This window comes from Diachasmimorpha longicaudata, chromosome 2 (assembly GCF_034640455.1).
Source record: "Diachasmimorpha longicaudata isolate KC_UGA_2023 chromosome 2, iyDiaLong2, whole genome shotgun sequence".
Lineage (NCBI taxonomy): Eukaryota > Metazoa > Arthropoda > Insecta > Hymenoptera > Braconidae > Diachasmimorpha > Diachasmimorpha longicaudata.
The window spans coordinates 5,322,729-5,344,438 of NC_087226.1; the positions used below are offsets into that span (position 1 = coordinate 5,322,729).

At 40.6% G+C, this 21,710-nt stretch overlaps 1 protein-coding gene and 1 long non-coding RNA gene across 11 annotated transcripts in view; one reads left to right on the forward strand and one right to left on the reverse strand.

Annotated features, from left to right (window-relative positions):
• Positions 1 to 21,710, forward strand: part of LOC135172634 (homeotic protein antennapedia-like) — a 146,118-nt gene that overhangs the window by 93,426 nt on the left and 30,982 nt on the right. The window contains exon 1 of one of the 9 annotated variants that reach the window (XM_064138826.1): positions 1,446 to 2,859. The exons of 5 other annotated variants lie outside the window; for them this stretch is intronic. The gene's annotated coding sequence lies outside the window, so the exon portion shown is untranslated. Of the gene's footprint in view, positions 1 to 1,445; positions 2,860 to 16,427; positions 17,216 to 17,275; positions 17,726 to 20,559; positions 20,695 to 21,710 lie in introns of those variants that run through there. 3 more of the 9 variants (XM_064138820.1, XM_064138827.1, XM_064138829.1) reach the window with 3 other exon arrangements.
• Positions 2,835 to 10,981, reverse strand: LOC135172642 (uncharacterized). 2 transcript variants are annotated; one of them, XR_010301149.1, is made up of 3 exons: positions 10,779 to 10,981; positions 10,537 to 10,628; positions 2,835 to 2,943 (listed from the first exon to the last, which is right to left on the reverse strand). It is a non-coding gene; the product is annotated as an uncharacterized LOC135172642 (long non-coding RNA). The 2 variants fall into 2 exon arrangements; XR_010301150.1 differs by having other exon boundaries at positions 10,730 to 10,785.

Below are 21,710 nucleotides of genomic sequence, written 5' to 3' on the forward strand. Positions count from 1 at the left end.
GGGATATACCACACAGCTACTTTCCACTCGAGTCTGGCGTTATATACCGAGCGCGAACACGGGTTGATAGCTTTACGACGTTCGTCGAAAGATTGACGGCCGGATCCGTCAGCAGTTGAGCGCGCGTGGACGGACTCCTGGATTTTCCACAAAATCCGAGATAGTGCAATTTTCCCGGGGAGAAACGACGACGTGTACACTGATCACGTTTTATTCGTTCAGGCTCCACCTATTTTCATTCGATTTATCTTCGAATAATGATTTTTCAGGATTTTCCCGAATGTTCTTCATGCTGTGAATTTTGGGCGGGATCAATTGAGCCTTCGAAGATTGCGCGGGGGTCCACTTTCGCGGGATTACGTATTCAAAATTATATTTGCGCATTCATTATTCCGAAATTAGTATAGCGAGGCGATGGAGCGGTCCAAGTTGATATTGACTAGTGGCCAGTTTTCAATTAATACCCGAGATCTGAGAGCAGATAGTCCACCATAACTTTTTTTAGCCTCCAAATTGTTTTCCAAAAGAAAACGTTTACAAAAAAATTCACAATTTTTTTAGATTCGGAGATATTTTTCGGAGGCTTTTGCTCCCTTCCCTGCAGAAACATATATTATCGTGCCGGTTGATGTCGTGGCGCGAAATGTCATGATGGCATTGAATGTTGTCTCAACCCTTACCTGCGTTAAATCATCCACCCTTACTATCACAGTGTGTTAACCCTCATCTCGCCATTAACCGTCTTCCGACACTGACCGTCCTCACGACATTAACCGCCCCCACAAGATCCCCCATCACCCCGTCGTCAAAAACCACCCCCGCCATTACCCGTCTTCATGCAAATCACATCACCATGAAATTTAATATTTCCTCAACATTCCTACCCCCGCGACATTCAATGTCACCACGACATCACCCCTCTCCCCCTGAAATAAAAAAATTCCCTCCCGATGCTGTCCCACAAATCGTATCGTACGTGTGAACGTGCGGGTGGTTGTGAGAGTCCTCTCCAGGAGGCAACAGAAAATCGAAAAAGAGTAAAGAATGGGGCTTTTGTTGACGCACAAAGGAATGGCGTGACGGCGCGCGATAGTCCCCTGCTTTCATACAGGGGGTATATGCCACACCACACTTTACTCTCTCCACTATACACCCGAGAAACCCAAGAGGCGGCTTTTCCACCCGTGAAGACGAGCACGAATGAAGGGGAAAAAAAAAGGCACAACTACGGGCGGAGAGACGAGAGAAAGCTAGAGGGAAAATACGGTATGGAGGGGGTGGTGAAACTCGGTGTAACTCAGAGGGGGTGAGTAGTTTGATTCAACGCATGTGCAGGGCGATTCTCTTTGCGTTGCGGCGCTCCTAACTCACTGGTCCCTCGCGTCGGAGGCTGCGAACGGAATTTGCAGATCACAGTCGTTTCATCTCCCAGTTACGATAAACGCGTTAACGTGTGATGATTAAATATTTTTCAGTAATTTAACGATAAATCCGTTGGTTATACACGACAAGTGGCATCAGCATATGAACGACGATAATCGTGATAAACAAAAACCGTCATTAGGATCACCTGATTAACCAGTCATGGTGAAGAAACGCTCTGGATACTCCAGTGGCCGTGATTACTCCTTCTGGTTACGTATGTTCGCGGAGACAATCTAGTGATTTAACATTGCAAACTGCTTCCTCATTCCATCAACAAACCAACCAGAATTATCTTTGGGGATTCATCGTCATTGGGACTGAGTTTTTTTTGCTGATTTGAGAAGCAGCACGTGTACCTCATTTGTGCGACAAACGTAGTCCACTTGGGAAGCTAGTGCTCAAGTGCCAAAAAGTCAACCGACCAGCCGATGCTCCTTCGCCCAGCAAAAACCATCACATCCTCTTCGACAACACTGGAAGGAGAAGCTATTTGAGGAGTTACCCCGTCGAACGAGTCTCGATGTGACATTACATTCCTACCGGTGGTCAACTGTCATCCGTGACGAGCACTCGGAATTTTCAGTTAAAAACATCACGCGTTTCGCTTGTGGAGTCCACCGCCAAGTGACGGGGAAAAAATTGAGAAGAATAAGTGGGATTTTTTTGTTTTTTGATGGAAGTGCATGAGGTTTGCATAGTGAAGGGAGTTGCGACGCCGTCGCGTCACATCGTCACACTTGAATCATAAATTTACACGCATTAATAAGTCGAGGTGTCTATGAACTGTATGTTGCGGTAGAAAAGTTGCGGGCTTATTTTTTATAATTCTTCATGGGCAGGTGAAGGAACTGAAGGGGTGTGACAATATACACGTATTTTAAGGGAAGTTTTACGAAAATTGGGACTCATCCAATGCCGATGACCCAGTGACACTGATAAATCATTCTCCGGTGGTGCAGCATCATCCGGTGAAGTTGATAAATAAGGGAACTGAGGAAATTAACGGGGTGATGTGTAATGGTTCATTAATATATTTACATAACAGTGTGAAGAGTTACACACCCACTGGGACAAATGTTGCTACTATTTCATTTGTCGTTAAATATTGGGACGTCACGGTGACTGTCGGCAGCGACGGCAGTCACGGCAACGTCGACCAAGGAGCCGTCACTGACGGCACAGAATTACCGATATTATTTGATAAATCGAGGTACAGTGGTTGGAGGAAGTGTAGAAATTGGAGTAATTCGTGTTATCCGTCACAACGGGGTCCAGCGCCGGGGAGAATACAGGGTCCCCGGTGCAGGGAGACAAGGCCGAGGAACCAGGGGGCATAGCAACGGCCCTGAAGACGCGGGCACGGATCATAGCCCCCTCTGTCAGGGGCACTAGTCACTGGCGACGGAGAAGACGGAAAAAGAGACGACGACGTAGGTGAGCTGATGGATGGTTGAAAATTGTTTTGATTGTTATCCTAGATCCTAGTGACTATCGGGCACGTCTCCGGGGTCCTTGAACCTAAAAATCGATGAATAAATTAGCTTTTGTTGGAAATATTTTTGCGGATAATGGTCGAGCATTTTCAATAAAAAAATGAACCGGTGATGGGACGTAGATTCCTGGACATGCTATCCGTCAGGGACAGTTTAACCCACGATATGCGGATCTTGGTGGTATCAAACAATTAATCTAACAATAAATTTTGCACCAGGTGCAATTAGCTAGTTTCATTAATTATGTAAATGCCTTGAGAGCTATTAAGGAAGATCGGGAGAGATAAAATAATTATTTAGAGAAATGAGGGAATGGGAATTTATCGGCGGCGGGAAGGTGAATGCTTTTCTTGGAAATATTTGTGAAATTCTTCGGTTTGAAAAAAATTATTATTTAAGATGTCAAGGATTCCTTGAAGGTATTCATCTCTGCAATTTTTCGGTTTTGTTTTTTCATATTCATACCTACTTTAGTTGGAATACAAACCCACAGAACATATAGAAAACATTTCCACAATTTTCACGTGCGCTAAAATAATAAAATGTTTATTCCATTTTTCAAATCCGTCAGTAAATTTTAAATTGCAACAACTTTAAGACACTCGAGGTCTCTCATCCATTTGCATTCAGGACTTTGACATTTCTTCACCTATTTTTGCCGTTTTCATCATTAATTCTCTGAAAAAAACGGTAATTCCATTTTTTTAACCTTTCATTTCAGATTAAGATTTTTTTTCAATAGTTCTCTCCAAATTAAACTAAAACCTATTGTTGTTTAACATTTGCCCAATTTTCAATGACGAGACCCTTACTCAGACTTTTTAAGCTTTCTACGTTGAATTAAGACACCAGATTCCGCAGTAAATAAAAACTTTAAAGCGCAACAGTCGTCCAGTTTCACCGGTGAAATAGTTACTTCCATGAAAAACACTTAGGTTAGATCTGTTATCGTTGGTCGCGTGTTTTCTATACGTCCTGTGTGTTTATATTCCAACTATGAGCCTCTTTTGCCATACGTGGAATTCATCGTGCCACGCGTGCCAAGCTTGCGTTCCTTAATTCGCTAACCGCTCTTTAATTGTAATTGTTTCACTGGTGCGGTTGAATTCCAAAGGACCTCTCCCACTACCCACCGTCTTGCAAGAAACACGAATTCCACTGTTAACCGTAATTCATTGCACTTCTTGTGCACCCGACATTTACACACACATACCAACGGTAGAAACTTACTTTCGAATGGACCGGAGAACTCCGGTATCGAGTCGAGGAAAAGAGGGATGAGGGTCAACACTTGGGTATGGGAAGAAGAAATACAAGTTTTCATTGTTGACCAACGGAGCATTTACCGTCACTCTGGTATAACAATAATAGTGTCTTAAGGGAAGCGAAAATTTTCAGATAAATGATGAAAGCGATGAGGGTCTTAACGGTTGGTACGACGACTTGCAAAATTTTTGGAACATTTATCGGCACGTTATGACGATAAAATGGTGTTTGACGTGACGCGGGAATTTACGGAAGGCCCTTGAACGGGAGATATGGGCACCATCGGGACTAGAGTTTCGCTGATGAGGGCTGTAGGTTTTTTTCTGTAACACTCGTCGGTTTGTGAAATACATAATATTGTAGACAAATTACGACTTTTATTTGTTGGTCAAAGGAACATTTGCTATCACTCTATTCCAGTAATAAAAATCGTAACTCAGTAAAACTCAATTTTGGAGATGAGTGTAAGGGTTGCAAAAATGAAACTGAGGAGAACCAGAAGTTTTTAAGTCTTATCATCCCTTCATGTTAATTAAAATCGAATATAAGGAGAATCATCATCTTATAGATAGTCCTGTTGTGTGAGGACCACGAATGTGTTAAGGGTTTGGGTGATGAGGGTAATAATTTCATAGCTTCGTTTCCTTACGAAAATCATGCCATTCCAGCCCCTTATAAATATCAGACACCCTTCAGCGTATGATTTGAACGGCCACAAGGACCATGAGAACTAATCTAACAGTTAATTAACTTGTATACTATTAATTTCTTTAAAAAATCCTGGAAAAACCAAAAATGTTCCTAAAGTTCTTGAAAATAAGGGTTAAATAGCTCGAGTTTACGTGACCAACAGTTTACTAGCCTCTTAAGGGTCACTACAGGAAGCCCCGTAAATTTTATAATGTCCCAAAATTATCAATTTCAATACATTAAAAAAATAAACGACAATCGCTTAGGCCAACTCGCTATTTATTTACGTCAATCTTTCAAAAACATTTTCCCTTCACGCCATAGACTCCACAGCACAAAGTTTAACAGCAGATGCTTCCAAACAGCGTGACGTGATCTAACGCATCATTGATAGCCCCCCCCCCTCGCCCCGCCATCTCGCTCCTCGCGAGCATCAGCCATGAACCCTCCTCCCCCCTCCTGAAGCATCAGGCACCCTCCATCAAATTTTCCAATCACCCCCGTCCATTCCCTTCATTTCCTGCCGGGCTCACCTTCCCCTCTCCACTATACCCCCCCCCCCCGTCCACCGTATATGTGAGCGGCCTCCTGACGCGAACGGAAGGGACGTAATACAAGAGAGTACACGAGGGTCCTAGCCCCCCGCCCCCCGCTCCATAGGACGTTATCCATCGGCCAACCAGCGTCTATATTCGCCCTTTTGCGCTGCTCTGAAGAACCCTCGCTCTTTCTCTTTCTCTCTCTTCTTCGATGTAGACTTCATTTCCGCATTTGTTTTTTATTCGGCCTGATAAGTGCTCGATAAATATGGCGGAAATTACAATGAAGTACACGAAAGAATTTTATTAAGGTTTGACCGAGACTCGCGACAAGGAAGGGGCAGTGGATTTTAAATCGAATAGAATATGTAAATAGGGTGACGGGATAGGGCCCATTGCTGGACACTTGGGAGGGAAATTTTGGGTTTTGTGATCAGTGGAATATAAAATAAAGGTATCACCTGAAGAGCATATGGTGCTTTTATAGTATCAAGAATTTTTTAATTAACAAGAATGAAAATTATTTGAGGATGAGGGGGAATACAGCCAGGGCCGAATTCTCCGAGGGTTGCAATCTGTGGGAATATTTTTATTAAGAATATTTTATAGTTGATACTGTTATGATTATTTATCAATAGCCATCATGATGAACAATTGATGAACAATCTCACCATTCTATTGTTTACAAGAAGGACTGTTAATTATTAGATTTGAAGACTTCAATTATGATTAATATTGTCACAGAGGGCTTCCGAAATTAATATTTTTAAAATTTTGTGACCCAATTAGTGGGTGAATTTAATGTTTCAACCATTTGTTTAATTTAAAATGTAAACAAATCATTTAATAATTTATAAGTGAAATTTATAATGTGGGCTGTTCCTTATAAGAGACAAGAAGTGGCCGACATTGGCCAATACTGGGCTAGTCTCGGCGTACCGTTGGCGACCCCTCATCTTGTGAACGAGGTATCAAACTCTATCACATAGTGGGAAATCTTTAACTATATTGCAAAAATCGTTTTCTCATGACATGAAAAAACTGAGTTCAGGGCAACTCATAATTCTCGTTTGGTTTATCCCTTGCGTGTCACCGACCCGCATTTCATTATTCATTATCTCGTAAACTTTGTCGTACAGCTATATCGAATTGTTCACATACCGGGAGAATATCGTAAACATTATCTCTGAGAAACATGAGAACAAATGTCGGAAAATTGTGAGAATTTTATTGCCTTACCTGACCCGCCTGAACCTTCGGATTTTTGGAGGAACGAATAAATGTCAGCCTCTGAACCTTACGACATGCAAATTCCTTTCTGGGCCTTTTCATTTATTGTAAAATACTGCTTTCGTGTTCTTGTTGAATGACAATTTTTTTTACTATTTAAAATTGATTTATTTTGACTCGAAACTGTTTCCTTTCCCACAAACATGATCGAAAATAGTTTTCCGGCCGAAGTCATTACTTTGTTTTCCGTACAACACGATTTGTCCGTGGAATTATGAAAAATGAGGGACGTGAGAGAATGCAGATAAAAGGTGTTAAATTCTCGTTCCTGTGTTGAAGCTTGGAGGCTTAGTTTTAATAACTTGGATTTTGTTGTTGAACACTCGATGACGGTAAATAACGAGCCGATAGGATTCAAGTTGAGTTTTGCCGGCTATATCGGTCACAAGCCACCGCTTCCGGTGAATCTCGTGCCGCCGCCGGTGATTTATTCCGTGCGAGTGTGATGTTTGCGCTTTCGGTTCATTTTTTTTCTCATCGGGATATTTTTCTTTCGGAGTTCATAGATGACTTGAAGACTATAGATTCATCATGGGAATTCCCTTTCCCAGTGAGAGGAAACTGGCAGCGCGATTCAGTCGCACCAAACGACTCTTCCAAACTATTACCGCAGCCCTTAACAGTTTATGAATAGTCAGACACAGACAAAAAATACAAAAAATTACGTGAAAATTACGAAGGGTCGACTACAAAGTTCGCAACGGTCTGTCAAAATTATTAAACATTGTGTATAATCTCCGGAATGTGCCGTATATGTTACCGGACCTTCCGTAAATTTGATGAAACTTTTCCTTTTGCTCGCGAATCGCGGAACTCTTCGTCATTTTCGTCGAACGTTTTCTCCCCGCGTAATATCGAAAACGCCTCACGCGATGCGACCAGACCATTCTCCCACCCCAGCGGAAGATACGGAATAGCCAACGGTCGGCCGACAGTCCCCCAGTATCGCCCAATACTGGCCCATGCCGGGTCGACTGTCGGCCATTCATGTCCTATCAAGACACTGCACGACCGTCACCGGACACTCGATTAAATCCCGAAACGGCCCTTAAAATTCTTCCTAACAAGTTCCATAAAAAGCTCCCACAGGTTATATTCCTTCCAAAAACATCATCGAGACCCGATTCCGCTCCTCTGAACTTCCCAGTCTATGTAGGAAGTGTACGAGGGCCTCGACCGAGTGTTAGTGCCATAAATTTCGATATTATACACGCGAAGGGCCGACTTTGTGCCAAGGGAGCCAACGGAGGAGTGAATACTACGCCTCACTCCACCCTGACGTAACCAACAATACTCTCACGAGATTTTGAACTTTCCAATTTTTTTTCTCCCTCTTTTTCCGCTGCTCCTTTCTTCCCAGTTTCTCTTCTTTTCTGCCGTAGCCGAATAGCAAGGACCTCAACTCAACAATAAGGGACTTGCCTTGCGCAACTTTCACTCTGTGCCCCCCCCCCCTCCTTCCTGCCCCTCTTACTGTTGCGTCGTTCTAAACCGAGTGACCTTGAAAACTGCTCGAATTATTTACGCACCGCATTTATTAGTTGTCCATTTAGTCGTCCCGGGTTATTTCCTGTGTTGAACGCAATGCCAAAACTCTCTACCTGACCCCTATATCTTTCAGGGGATTTCGAGGTTATTTATGGAGATGCATATCCATATGGTTCTTGTTAACATGTTAGCAAACTTGGAGCTCTGTGAATGGACTGGGTCATTTGAATATTTTCCCGGAGGATGAATTTCCCCGCTTGCAATTTTTCTAGACAGAATATTACGAGTTGATAAAAAAACGGATTTTTTAAATTTTACCACCCGAGTACCGGTGTCTCGTTAATTACTAATTTTTAAAATTTATTCTGTTCCTTGAGATGTTTTTTTGAAGTGATAAAAGCTTAAAATCAGAATGACAAGCGTCACGAGGGTCATACAAATGTGAGTCAATTATTTTGTTCTCTTTCACTTCACTCACGGCTTCGTAAATCTCAAAATAATACCCGACATGTTTTCGAACGTGTCTATTTCGTCTCGCCATTTCCCCCTCCCTTCTCCCTATTTTCTATTCAAATTTTTTGTCCACTTGAAAATGTTATTCTTCGTGATTCGAAGCACGAAGCGAACCTTCCCGGGGTAAAAACTCGCTCCGGGTATTTCACCGTGAAAAATAAGAGCATTCGAGGATCCGAGAAAACCGGATTATCAGTTCGTGGTTCTATTATTATTATTATTATTGCATTGTATGCCCAGCGTATTGTTTTGGAAGGAAACGAAGAAGTTGTGGAATGAGTGAACGAAAAGTTTTCCCTCAAAATTCACAAGATATTTTCGTACGAGTGGAGAATCCTTGGCAAAGATAGATGGCACTTGGTGTATTTTCTCCATCACTTGGTATCTCGTTTGGGTTAAAATGGTGCAAAGAATACAGTGGAAGAAGTATCTCTGTCGTTTCAGGGTGGCAGGGAGAGAGCTTGTGTCACCCGTCGTCTCTCGCCCTGAAACGAGAACTTGCAAGTTCTCTCTTGGGAGACACTTGAGGTACGGGAAGAGTTGCAGGGTGTGAGGAAGATGGCGAATGTAGAGCGGGTAGACACTCGAGAAAGGAGAAGCGTCGTGACGCCTTCGGGGCGCCGCGTCTCGTTATCCTCGGGATTTATGGCCCGCTAATTGCACCCAACCCGAACAACATCGGTGTCCTCGGCACACCACGTACATATACAGTTGGCTATCGATCTTTGTGGGATATGAACTTTTCGTCAAAGGTTCGAGGGGTTGTTCGGCGGGAGGAAGTGTTGGAGAAGTTGAGGGGTGGGGAAAATTTTTGGGGATTTTTTCATGATGTTGGTTGGTATGAATTGGTGTTGGTGTGAAGCACAGATCCGTGGGAAAAGTGGTATTTATTTATGATTATTTTCAGGTGGTTTGTAGATGATATTTTTAGAATTCTGGGGCTATTAAAAAAATTGTGACTAGACAGAAGAAAAATGTTCAGAAAAATTATTGTAGTGGTCTGTAAAAATATCATGAGCCAGTCTTATCTCATTTCTATTTCCAAATTCAGGAAAAATAGATATATTATGATTATATGATTATGTTATAGTTTTATTTGGAATTGGTAAATTTGACTTTATCACTACAGGGCAGTTCGGAACGCGGTAAATTTTTTGGGAATTTCGCTAGTCCTTAGTTCTGAAAGTATTGAATTCTTTCAAAAATACAATACCGCAGAATTGGATTTTGTGATCTTGAAATAATTAATTAGTAGAGAATTTCTGTATGGAGGTGGTAAAACAAGGTACGTTAATTTATCTCCAGCCTTGGTTTTTGATAGATATCTCAAAATTTGAAGGTAGTGAACAAATTTTTATAAACACTTTTTTCATAGGGCTTATTTCTCCCTTTAAAAAAGGGCTTTTATGGAAAGTCCGGCATTTCCCGTAATTTTTTAGATATTTATCATCAAACAGGGTTCAAGATAAGTCGAATTACCTCGTTTTACAAATTCAATATCGATTTCTAGCCTTCAGCAACAACATGTGAGGATTAACAGACACACTAACAAGTGAGAAAGCAATACATCAAGTTGTTTAAAATTTATTAACATTTATTTATTCATTTATTTTCCTAGTGATTTAATTGTCCGAAAATTCATAGGGATGAATTTTTTGGACAGCATTACCTTGCGGACTAACTTTAATATTTCCTCACACAAGCAGGTTTTCAACAATTTCTCGATTATTCATAAATTTTTAAGGCCAAAAATCTTGAAAATCAAATATTGAAATCATTCCAAATTCTTTGAATTCATAAATTTCTGAGGACACAGCGACGGGTCTACTCACCTGCACGCCACAAATTCCTGCTGTGATAACACACATCACCTGTCAAGATCCTTTAATCACCCACTGTGCCATACCCGAACGAATATCATTATCTAAAAAAATGTAAACATCACCCTCATTACGTCCATCAAAACTATCATAACCCGTCACGTTCCCGTATGCAGCATAATCACTGCTCATTCTCATGTTTTACCATAAAAAAAACAAAACAGTCATTCCTAAACAATCAGGTAAACACTCACTGTCTTATCAGTGAACTGCATTTGCATCACTTACACTCGCCCAGTATTTCATTCCGCCTCATGAATTCCCATCGCAAAAATAAGTCTCTACCGAGAGAAACGCTAACAAATTTACCACAAACTAGCAGTTTTACAATGAAAACCCGAGTATTTCATGTGAACAGACGATTATGAAAAATTTAACGATTTTTCACCTGAAAATCTCAGTAATAAATTTGTAACTGTGCCAGGTACGCGTCAGAAATGTTATAATCACAAAAATTATTAATTGCTAGTAGAAAAATTTCTATGCAATACAAAAAAATTATCGGAATGTATTAGAAAAGTTATCGTTCAACTTGGAAAAAATTATTAGCGCCATGACAACCATAATTTTCCTCAGACTACTCGAGAATTTTTTTTATTGCTGCACAATAATCTGTTCCAGTTAATGGACCTGAAATCGCTTTATGATTTTTTTTTATAAAATATCTCACCGCGTGCTGAATGTTATATTCGCTCCACGATTACTCGACTTCTCCGGTAATTTTTCTCCACCTTTTTGTCCCCCAGTGTAAAAATAAAAAATCCATGATGATCATTTTATTTTCTGTCCTCAGTATTTCGCCGCTACCGGTCTTCACTTCATTGTTGAAATAAAAAATCAAATATCTATTCTTCGCATGCGTCTTTCGTAACCACGTAGCAACATTTATAGAGACCCGTGTGACTCCAGATTCCACGAAAAAACCGGTCTTTGTTGATCATCGTGTGTCGACTCGGTGATGCGTTTTTTAGTCGTCAGGTGATGTACCGTTGAGCTAAAGGTGAGAGAGACCCCGATACCCACAGAAGGTACACCTGGTCCGTTCACATGGTCCTGAATTTTTCGTAACGCCCCTTGGATTGGTTACATGCTGTAACTGAGCTGAAAACCCCTTTGTTATGTTTCGTGTATTTAGTATTGTACACAGGCTGAAAATCGGCTGGGGCCCGTTTGGGTCCGAGGATTGGTCCGTATGCTAATGGGGGAACTGGCGTGGCCACGCGCGGGGTCCGACTGGCCACTTTGGGTCTGAAGCGCCGCCTGGTGCTCACTGTGCGATATGGCTGTTAGACTAATGCCCTGGGAAGACAATGCGTCGAGGGCGAGGGGAATTAACCGTCACCAATGACTCAATTGCGTTGGGCATTTCGGCATGCATATCGCTGTCGGAGAGCTCTCTCGAAATTTTATTAAATTTTAATGGACAGGTTTTTGACTGTAGCAAGAAAAAAAATATAATTTCGCTAAAAGAATTTGTTCCGGATAAACAAATGCCCGAAACGTCCACTCGAAACTTCGATTTCAATTAGAGTTATATTTTTTTCACAATGAAATGAGTTAATTTTGAGACATTTAGCGTTTTTTTTCGGGACTTGGGGATTTTTCATTCTTTCTTATAATTGAGGTACATCAGGCTATAGATTCTGAGAAGCTTTTAATTCTCAAATATCAATGGAATTTATGCAACTTTAATGAATAATTGATTTCAAGATATTTCAAATAATTTTGTAGTTTTTTAACATCGATTCCATTTTTTTATTCTCATTTAAAATAATTTTCTTGTATTAAATTACTTGCCATCGCTTTACTATTTTCAAGTCCTTTAAACTAAGTGTAAAGTCGTCTCATTTATAAATTAAAATTCCCCAAATTTTTACTTTGAAATTCTTCTCTAAGAAATATTCAACAGTACAATATTTTCCCACCACTAGAGTTTTTAATTATAACACTTGAAAGCCATAAGTTTTGTCATCGCATTTCATATCTTCCACTCCACAAACGCATTATCTTTTTCGGTTAATAAGTACTGGAAGTGAAAAATATTTAGTCCCATGCACTCACGAAATGTATTAATGTTTATATATTTTTATATATTTATATATTTTTAATCTAAAAGATTACTAGCATATGAAAATCATAAATTGAATACAAAAGTATTTTCGACTCCTCGGCTACAAACTAATATATTCATGAATCGTATTCAGTTTGATGAGGCCTTATCAAACTCATTTACCCTGTATTAGATGGTCAATTGGGGAACGGCGATAGGGCCGGTTAAGAAATAGTTAGATCATTGTGGACCCTGAGAGAAGCAGCGTAATAAGTGGTCCTCGGGGAGGGGTACAGCAATGGTGGAAGGAGGCTGTGTGTATGTGTGCCTGACTCCCGGGTCGCTACAATATTTACGAGCGCCATTGTGGAATCCGTGACGACCCTGAGGGTAAATACTTTTTCAGCAGAAAAACAGCGGATAAGACAATTATTTGTACTCGTAATCATTTGTTCATTCCTAGAAGTTGAAATTCAATATGTAAAATGGAGGAGATAAACAAATTGAAATTTCGGAATTAATAATTTAATTCAGGGAGAGACTAATATTGGTAACTAGCCGCTTAATAGTCTTCATTAAGGACCTGAATTTAAGACCGGGTTACGTTCATGCTATTAATGATAACTAGTGTCTTAAGGGTCTCAACTTGCGATATAAAATATGCAACATCAAAGTGTCTTAAAATAAAATCGAATTTTAAAAAGTTGATGTACCTGAATTTAAGACCTGTTCCCCTTTATGTCATTGACAATAACTAGAATCTTAAGACGGCTTTCATTCCCTATATCAAATATTGAAAAATCGACATATCTGAGTTTGTGCCTGAATTTCATGGAATTCCTGTACCTGAATTTAAGACATTTTGAATAAATTCCCCTGAAGTACATACCCTTCGTTTTACTCCTCCATTATCGATTACCAGCATGTTTAATCCTTTGAATTAAAATATAAAGCCACAACGCGATCTAGCCCCAAAAAACTCACGCACCTGAATTTAGGACATCTCGCGCCCCTCTCCCACTCGTACGCCCCTGCATTCCGCTATCAAACCTCCACCTGAAGACCCAATATAACCCCGAACATTTCCAGCACCGTCTTCGAAGCGTCTTAAAATCACTTTAATCCACCTGAAAAAAAATTCACACCATCGGAAATCCTCTGAATTCCGAATTCCCCATCGACCACTGCATTTCTCACACGTCTCACGTTGTTCTCGCGCCTGCGGGTCAGCTCGGGTTAATCGTTCGATAAGAATCGCGGATTAAGTCTAAGAGACTAAAGGGGGCGAGGGAAGGGTGCCTGGTAGAACAAGTAAAATAATTCAGCTTAAAAAAATTCTTATTCGATCATTGGATCCACTGGTGCGAGTGAGACAGCTGTTGTGGGATGCATGCCTGATTCTGCCTGCCGGCCGTCAGGATATCATATCCCACGTAAGGCTTCTCTCCAACTCGGTAAATAGCTTTCGTACACAGCCGGACGTTGGGTGGAGGGGAGGGGGTGTCTGTGGGGCAGCATATAATTATCGGAAACGTAATGGCTGCCATAAATCATAGGCGCCTCTGTTCCATCCCTCCCCTCAACCTTTTCGATCTTCCTTCGCTTTATTTTTTTACCCTCCCTTGGCTTGTCAGTGTGCGTGCGGGAAGTTTTTTTTCGTAGTGTTTGTTAGCAATGGGTCAGCCCATCAGACGGGAATGAATGCGGATGAGAAATCGAGCCGATGGGATTGGATAGAGTCATCAAATGCCTGGGCTCCGCACGCCTGGTACACGCATCAATGCCCGGCTTTCATTTTCTCGAGGTCTAGAAATATTGGTTTGGAGAAAAAAAAAAAGAGCGACTTGGGGATGACCGCAGATCTTAGGGGAAAAAGGAAAACCGGTAGAATAATTTTTTTTGAGGTTGATATCCTGCACGGCTATTTTATTATGGAATTAACTGTGATGACTGGTCTTCAGGTTGTCTGAATTAAGATACCAGACGCGAACGGATGTGATAACGTTTTAATTTATTCTGAATAAAATTCCAAGTGTTCGCAGACTCGGAAGAATTTTCAGGAAGTTGTATACTTGAGTTTGAGGCGACTTTTATGTTAAACTGTAAGTGCTAACGATTATTTCAGTTCAACCTGAATTTAAGAGGTCTCGACCTTCAGAGATTTAAGTGATAAAAATTTGTTGTCTTAGAGTTTGATAGAATTCCAAGAAAATAAGTAATTTCACTGTAAGATATATTGATCAATTGTCTATTGACAATAAGAAATGTCTTAAAAGTTCTCAGCTGAAGATGTTCCATGCCAAAATGATCATGGACCTGAATTTAAGACCCATTTAAGGGTCGTAAAGGGCATTACTATCATATCTACGATGAAGGTTGACGTGAGAGTTTGTTAATTGAAGACATTAGACATGCTAAAATGTGATGGAACTAGATAAAGTTATCGAATGCCGGGTGCACCCATCGCCGACGTCCATTTTCTTGAGGTCCAAAAAATAGAAAAAAAACTGGGATCCGTAGGTCTCTGCCTGGCCACATGTCACAAAAGTGAACCTTTCGGAAAAAAGACGTCAAAAGGCTTCTTCGAGAACCGGATCCACCCCGCGGGGAACGGCGAAAAAAAGGTTCATTTTTTTTAGCTCTGTATGTCGTATTTCGAGGAAAAATTGTGATTCCATCGGTCTCCCACGGCTAGTGTTATGTGATTTCCGAGTGGTTTCTGGAAACAATTGTGCTCAGAGTGGGGGGGAGGCAATCTATGAAATACTAAAGTTGATTGTTAACAATCTCAAAGCCAATATTTTCTGATGAATGTGAGAATTGTCGAGGCGAAGGGATGAAGATGTTATACCTGAAAATTTTAAAGGGAATCAGGTCTTGTTGACGGATATTTTTGTGGATTATTCCATGTTTAATAATAAATAAATCAGAGAAAAAAAAAAAAAATAACTGTTGCTACACTTGATGATCAAAGTTTCGAGGCTCGTAATTTTTAATAGTTAAAATCTGAAATAATTGCCTACCTAATTTTAGGACTTATTTAGCATTGAAGCAGATGCCAACTGAAGGCTTAAAAGTGTCTTAATTTAACCCATTGGCCCTGGAATAATTTCATCTTTCCACCTGCCCCACATTACAAATATTTCAACGTACGATAGAATGAAAATGGGCACCTGAATTTAAGACAATTGAAAAATTCCTGCAATTAAAAAATTCATCATTAAATTCCAACAGAACAGTCGACTTAATACCGACCTATCTACCCTAATTACTACCAAATAACTCAAATTAAAATCTCAAACCTGCAATTATTTCGCCACGTCCTGCTGCCACACTGTCCTATTCCCGCAGTCCTCCACCTCAACCCCGTCTCACCCACCCCCGATTAATCCCCCCTGAAAACACGAAAGCTCCGATTCTCCCTGAAATCCACCATCATTTTCTCAATTTCCTCCCCCTCGCCATCACCCAATCGGCACTCGGCTGCGGAAACAGTCACCGAAAGAAACTCCAGAACCGAAGCACTAGAAAAAAAAAAGTATTTTCGCGCAGTGGGGTAGCTCAGCAGGACAACGAGTGAAAAGAAAAAAAAAGAGGGGGAGAGGTTAGATACACACTGAAATACCCCTGCGAAGTGAGAAGGGACGTGGCGTGTGCGACTCCTGTTGGGGGAAAAACGACAAACGAAGAAAGACCGAGTATGAGAGACCATAAAGCACAACGATGGGGTGGGGGGGTTGGGCCCGGAATCGAGGGGTTGGGTTCGGGGTGCGCTGACAGCTCGACGCTCTCGTCCGTTCGACGCACGACGGGAGGATACGGCTCTGTGAACACACGTGTGCGCATGTGTGTGAGTTACACGTGCGTTCAACACACGCGAAAAAAAAAAAAAAACATTCCGCGTGAGTGAGTGAGTGAGTGTTGGTGGTGGATATTTTCTCTCTTTACCCCGCATTGATACCCAGTCTTGCCATCTCATTTTATATTTTTTCCCTTCCTCGTTTGTATCGCAGTGGAACTAGACTCGTCTCGCTCAGCCACCAGACGTATATATATAATAATATTTCTTTGGTGTGCGTGAAGCCGTCATATCGCCGTTGCTAGCTAGCTTTTCTGTCTGCACGAGGCTGGAGGCTTCACTCTCTGACACAATCGGGCATTCGCTGTATAGACTATCCTCTCTCCTTTCCGTGTGCGTCGAAATCGCAATCGCTCGACGCTCGAGAGCGCCCGCCAATTTATCGTTTATTATTTTTTTTTTGGTGGAATGAACGCGATTTTTACGGCAACTCACAGGCAATTTCAATTGATTTGCTCGCAATCAGTGATTTCCGGTGTGAAAAGTGTACAAAAGTATTTTATTTTACGGCTTATTCATTCAATATGAAAATACGGAAAAAGGACGACGCGGCGGACAATTTAAAAGTGGGTGAAAAGTCGATGTGGCTACATTCGATAGGATGAAAAATTCGATAATGGAGAATTAAATTACTGCACGTGATGGTGAATAGCTCGAAGTGGAGCGGAATCAAGGAGCGTAAAATAGAGCTCAATTGGACAATTGAAAATCTTTGGATAATTGTGAGTGATTTAATGAATTTTTAAACATGCACTTATTTTGTTTAACGAACAATTAATCGAGAATAATTAAATTATTCAGTGGGTTAAAACGATGTGAACGGTTATGTGTGCAAGTAGAGCATTAAGTTTTGTGAACTACACGCGTCAGTACTTGGAAAGGACAAAATTGACACCTGTGTATATGTAATTGGCATTGTTTGCACAGTCGCTAACCGATATAGATTTCTTTTTTCTTTTCGCGGCCATGACAAAACCGTATATCGATGATAAGACAAGACCGTGTCGTGTTTCACATGTGTGTATGGCAGCAGTATTCATTGTCAATGTGCTACTTGGGTTTCTGGTGTCTGCGGGGAATCGGGAATTTGTACTTGTAGTGGATAGACAACTCGTTGTTGTACCACTGTTCTTACTGGGAATGTTAATTAGCCGATGGGGGAAAAGTTCACGTGTGTTTTAATGACGTGATGTCAGAGGATGGAAGCGAACGCTAAAGCAAAGACGATATGGGTATGTTTGCTGGTGTGTGAGAGTCGATTTTAGGGGGGAAGAGGGAGGGGGGATTATGTGTTTAAGACCGAGGTGTAGAGGTACCATTTGTACCATTTTAAGCTATTTTAGGAGGGGTTTAAATCGAGATTTTCGACGATTTCCGGTTTTTTCATGAAAATTGTTGAGGTATCTGCGAAAAATGATGTCTTAAAATTCGATTAATTGAAAAAATCTTAAAGGCAATTAATTCTAGGCATTGAGATGCAGAATTATTTAATATTTCATTTGATATTTTTAGTTTTTACGGCTCTTGAGCATCTGAATTATTTTCAATATTTAATTTAATTTGTTTGGTATATTCGAGTCTTCAACTCGATATTCCATTAAAAATTCTTATTAAACGATGTCTTAAACTCTGGCGATCTCTAAACGATAATCCATCCGTTAAAGATATTAATATCTCAGAATATTTTATCATTTTAAATTAAGTCATCTTTAAAACAATTCTCCTACACCGTCAAGGAGCAGAATTAAAGAGCCGCGGAATTGTTAAAAAGGACAAATGTCCCGTTAAACGTGACACCCCCTGTGCGATAATCTCAAGTCGTGATCTCTCGAGGTTCTCCCTTTGGCGGTGATCACAGATGTATAGAAACCCGACCGAGAGTAACCGGGCTACCAGTGTATATCTGCCCCCGGGAACCTGGTAGCGAAGGACAACGGGTCACTTCATTATCCCGGTGAGGGGGTGGGGGTTGGGGGGAAGATAACAGAGTTGTCTTGCATAATGTTGCACGCAACATTGTTTAAAAACTTCAAACTGGAAATGCTGTCAATCGTCGAGCATTTCGTCCTTTTCCCTTTCATTTTCATCCTCCATTGAAATATTGAAATGCAATATGATAAGCTGGGGATTATCTTTGGGAATAATAAGTCCGTCTTTTTACCTAAACGGTTTATTTATAAATGCGGAGGACATGAATAATAGAATTATGCACGACAATCTTGTACTGCGAATAGATAATGTTTATGTTAACATGTCAAATGAATATGTGTGAGTAGATTCTGTGTGAAGGTTAAACAGTAGATAATTATTGCATGTTTAGAGGAAAAATTGTGCAAGGGAAAAAAAGTAATTTTTCCGAAAACTTTCGGACAATGTGAGTACAACGAAATGGTGAACCTTCGTGACCTTTGAGCCACATAAACAAAAATAAAGGGGTAGTCTTGTGTCCTTTGGGAATTAAGACAAATGTCTGAACCTCGTGACCTTTAACAAACGAAACCAGGACAAGAAACTTTAACAATCCAAATAGAAAGATAAAGTCCGACCTTTGTGACCTTTAAGATTACGAAAAAAACATTTGAAGATAGAAGAGATCAAATCACGAAGGTAAAATGAAGTCTGACTCTTGGGGCTCTTACAGCTCAAAACAAATCTTTGACCCTCAGGATTTGCCAGTCAAAATTCACTTCCAACCTTCATGAGCCCAAAACCCCAAAAAAATTATATTTTCAACTCGTCGCATTTCAAGATTCGTCCAGTATGATAATTACAGACGATGATCACTCGATGATTTTAGTAGATATCCATGTGTTATCTCGCAAAAGTCAAATTTAACCCATGCGATATTCAAAAATACGAAAACAATATCTGAGATGTGAACTACTTAACGAGAAGAATATTTCACCCTTCCGAACCCTTGAGCCACACAACTAAAACTTCTGATTTTCAAACAACGGGAAACTTAGACCTCCATGATCTGTTTAATTAAATACTTTGCATGCCATTAAAAAAATTAACCATTTCTCAATTTTTTCTACCGTAAAAAAAATTAATTTATATTCATTGGCTTGATGTTACTTTTTTCCTCCCTATTTTTTCATGTGGGTAGTGAAATGAAAATCCACCCGGACGGTCTGATGCGTTTCTGATTTACTGTTCAAGGGTGAATTTAGCTTCCCAGAGTGGTGAGGGGGAAGGAAACACGGTATAAGCGACAAGAGCGTGAAGAAGTTGAATAAAACGAATAGAACGTGTGTAATACTGAGGTTGAAACGAAAAGGGAGTGCGACGAGAGGAGGGGGGGGTGGGTTGGTTCTTTGTATTCATGGAGTGAATCAGTTGTACAGCATGGCTATAAATTCGATAAATGAGGATAAGAGACACGCCATTTAAAGCACAAATAAAACGTGCACTTGAATTATCTCGTAAACACACATGCAGTAATTACCGGTAATTTTATTGCCACTAGGAATTTTGAAGTGCTCTTTAAATTTTCAAGCGTGAAGATTGAAATAAAATAATCAAACAAGACCATTAACATTGTGGACATTGAAAGAGCCCATTTTTCATAAGTTACCCATCATTGTTGAATCTATAACAATTGTTGATAATTATCGAAGTGTTGAAAATTACGTTCAATCACTATTTGTGGAATGTAATAGCAGTGCTAAGTATTAATTCGATGATCTCAGGCTCAATTAGTGATTGCATTAGCTGGTGTAATTAATTCCGAACCACAGTATCATCATGTTTGTAATTTATTGTTTATAATAACAATCTTTCTTTCACTCTTACCAGTTTCTGTACTTCATTTTCGCACGCTCATGCCGCTAGCTGGTTTTCCTTGGAATATTTCGATGAGCACGCCGAGTTTATTTTCTTCGTTTCATTCCTCTTCGTTATTCTCACGTGGGATAATGTATGTTGAATGCAGTTATCAGCCTTGTTTTCGACGACATGGCTGTGTAAACGTTTTGTTTATCGAGAATTTTCGAGGAAATTCTGAAGATAACGGGGTGATTCATCGGTTCGATTGTGGTTCTAGACGTCTGGTTGGTGGAAAGTGTTTTTTCGGATGTTGAATGTCAAGGTGACATTAGCTGTCACGACGGCATTGAATGTGGAGACATTCAGCTTGACATCGGAGGTTAAGGCGGGATTACAAAACTAGCCTGCGCCGCATGCTATACGACATTATCCGGTACGTCGATATTTCATGTTGAAGCGACATCCTGCGTTGACAATTATCGATACGACGTTTAATGTCGATACCATGTTCACCGGTCAATATATATGATTCGTCCGGACGACATTGTCGTCTTGGCTTTCTTAATGTCGGAAGAACATTAGAGACCGAATCTACTGCACATTAACCGCAATATATTAAGCCGACATTGTTTATTCCGTCGATGTTTCATGTTGATACGACGTCGTTTACAATTATCAGCGTTTATAATTATCATTACGCCGTTTTATGTCGAGATCATCTTGACAGTTCTATGCATAGGATTCACCCGAACAACATTGTCTGTTCCGTTGATAGTTCCGATTGCGAGAACATGGTGTGTTTACACGATATGTCATGTCGGAAGAGCCTTAGTCGTCCAACCGACATCGTGTCTTGATACAATCCCATGTAAAGTTGATTTAAACCCATTTAAAGTTGATATAAAGGTGATTTAAGCAGCCGAACATCGGCTGATGATCGGCTGTGCGGCCATATCGGCGGCAATACACGTAATATCATATGTTCCGTCGTCGCTCGATGTTGGACCGACATTATCCGCTCACCCAACATTCGGCGTTAGAATTACAATTTCGACGGTGACAATATTGAATGTCGGCAGACTGAATCATGAGCGGATATGAATGGTTAACAAAGTTAATGTTGGATGTGTCCTAAAAATACCCAATAAACTTGACCTGCGCACAATCTCCCATCGTTTCCTCCATACCCACCGCACATGGATGAGCCATAATAATTCATGAGCTCCATAAAATAATTTGGAGGTTAAACCGCGTCATTTCTATCGAATACCCCCCGCACAATCACAATATGCCCCATTCCCCCCCGAGGAGATCGTATTGAATAGCAATCGAAATATCGGCGCATGTTTCTAAACTTCTGCGGGGTATTTTAGACCACGATAAATCACAGCCGCGCCTCGTAAACCATGAACGTGCCCTCCGTTGTATGTGTATTCCCACATTGTACTT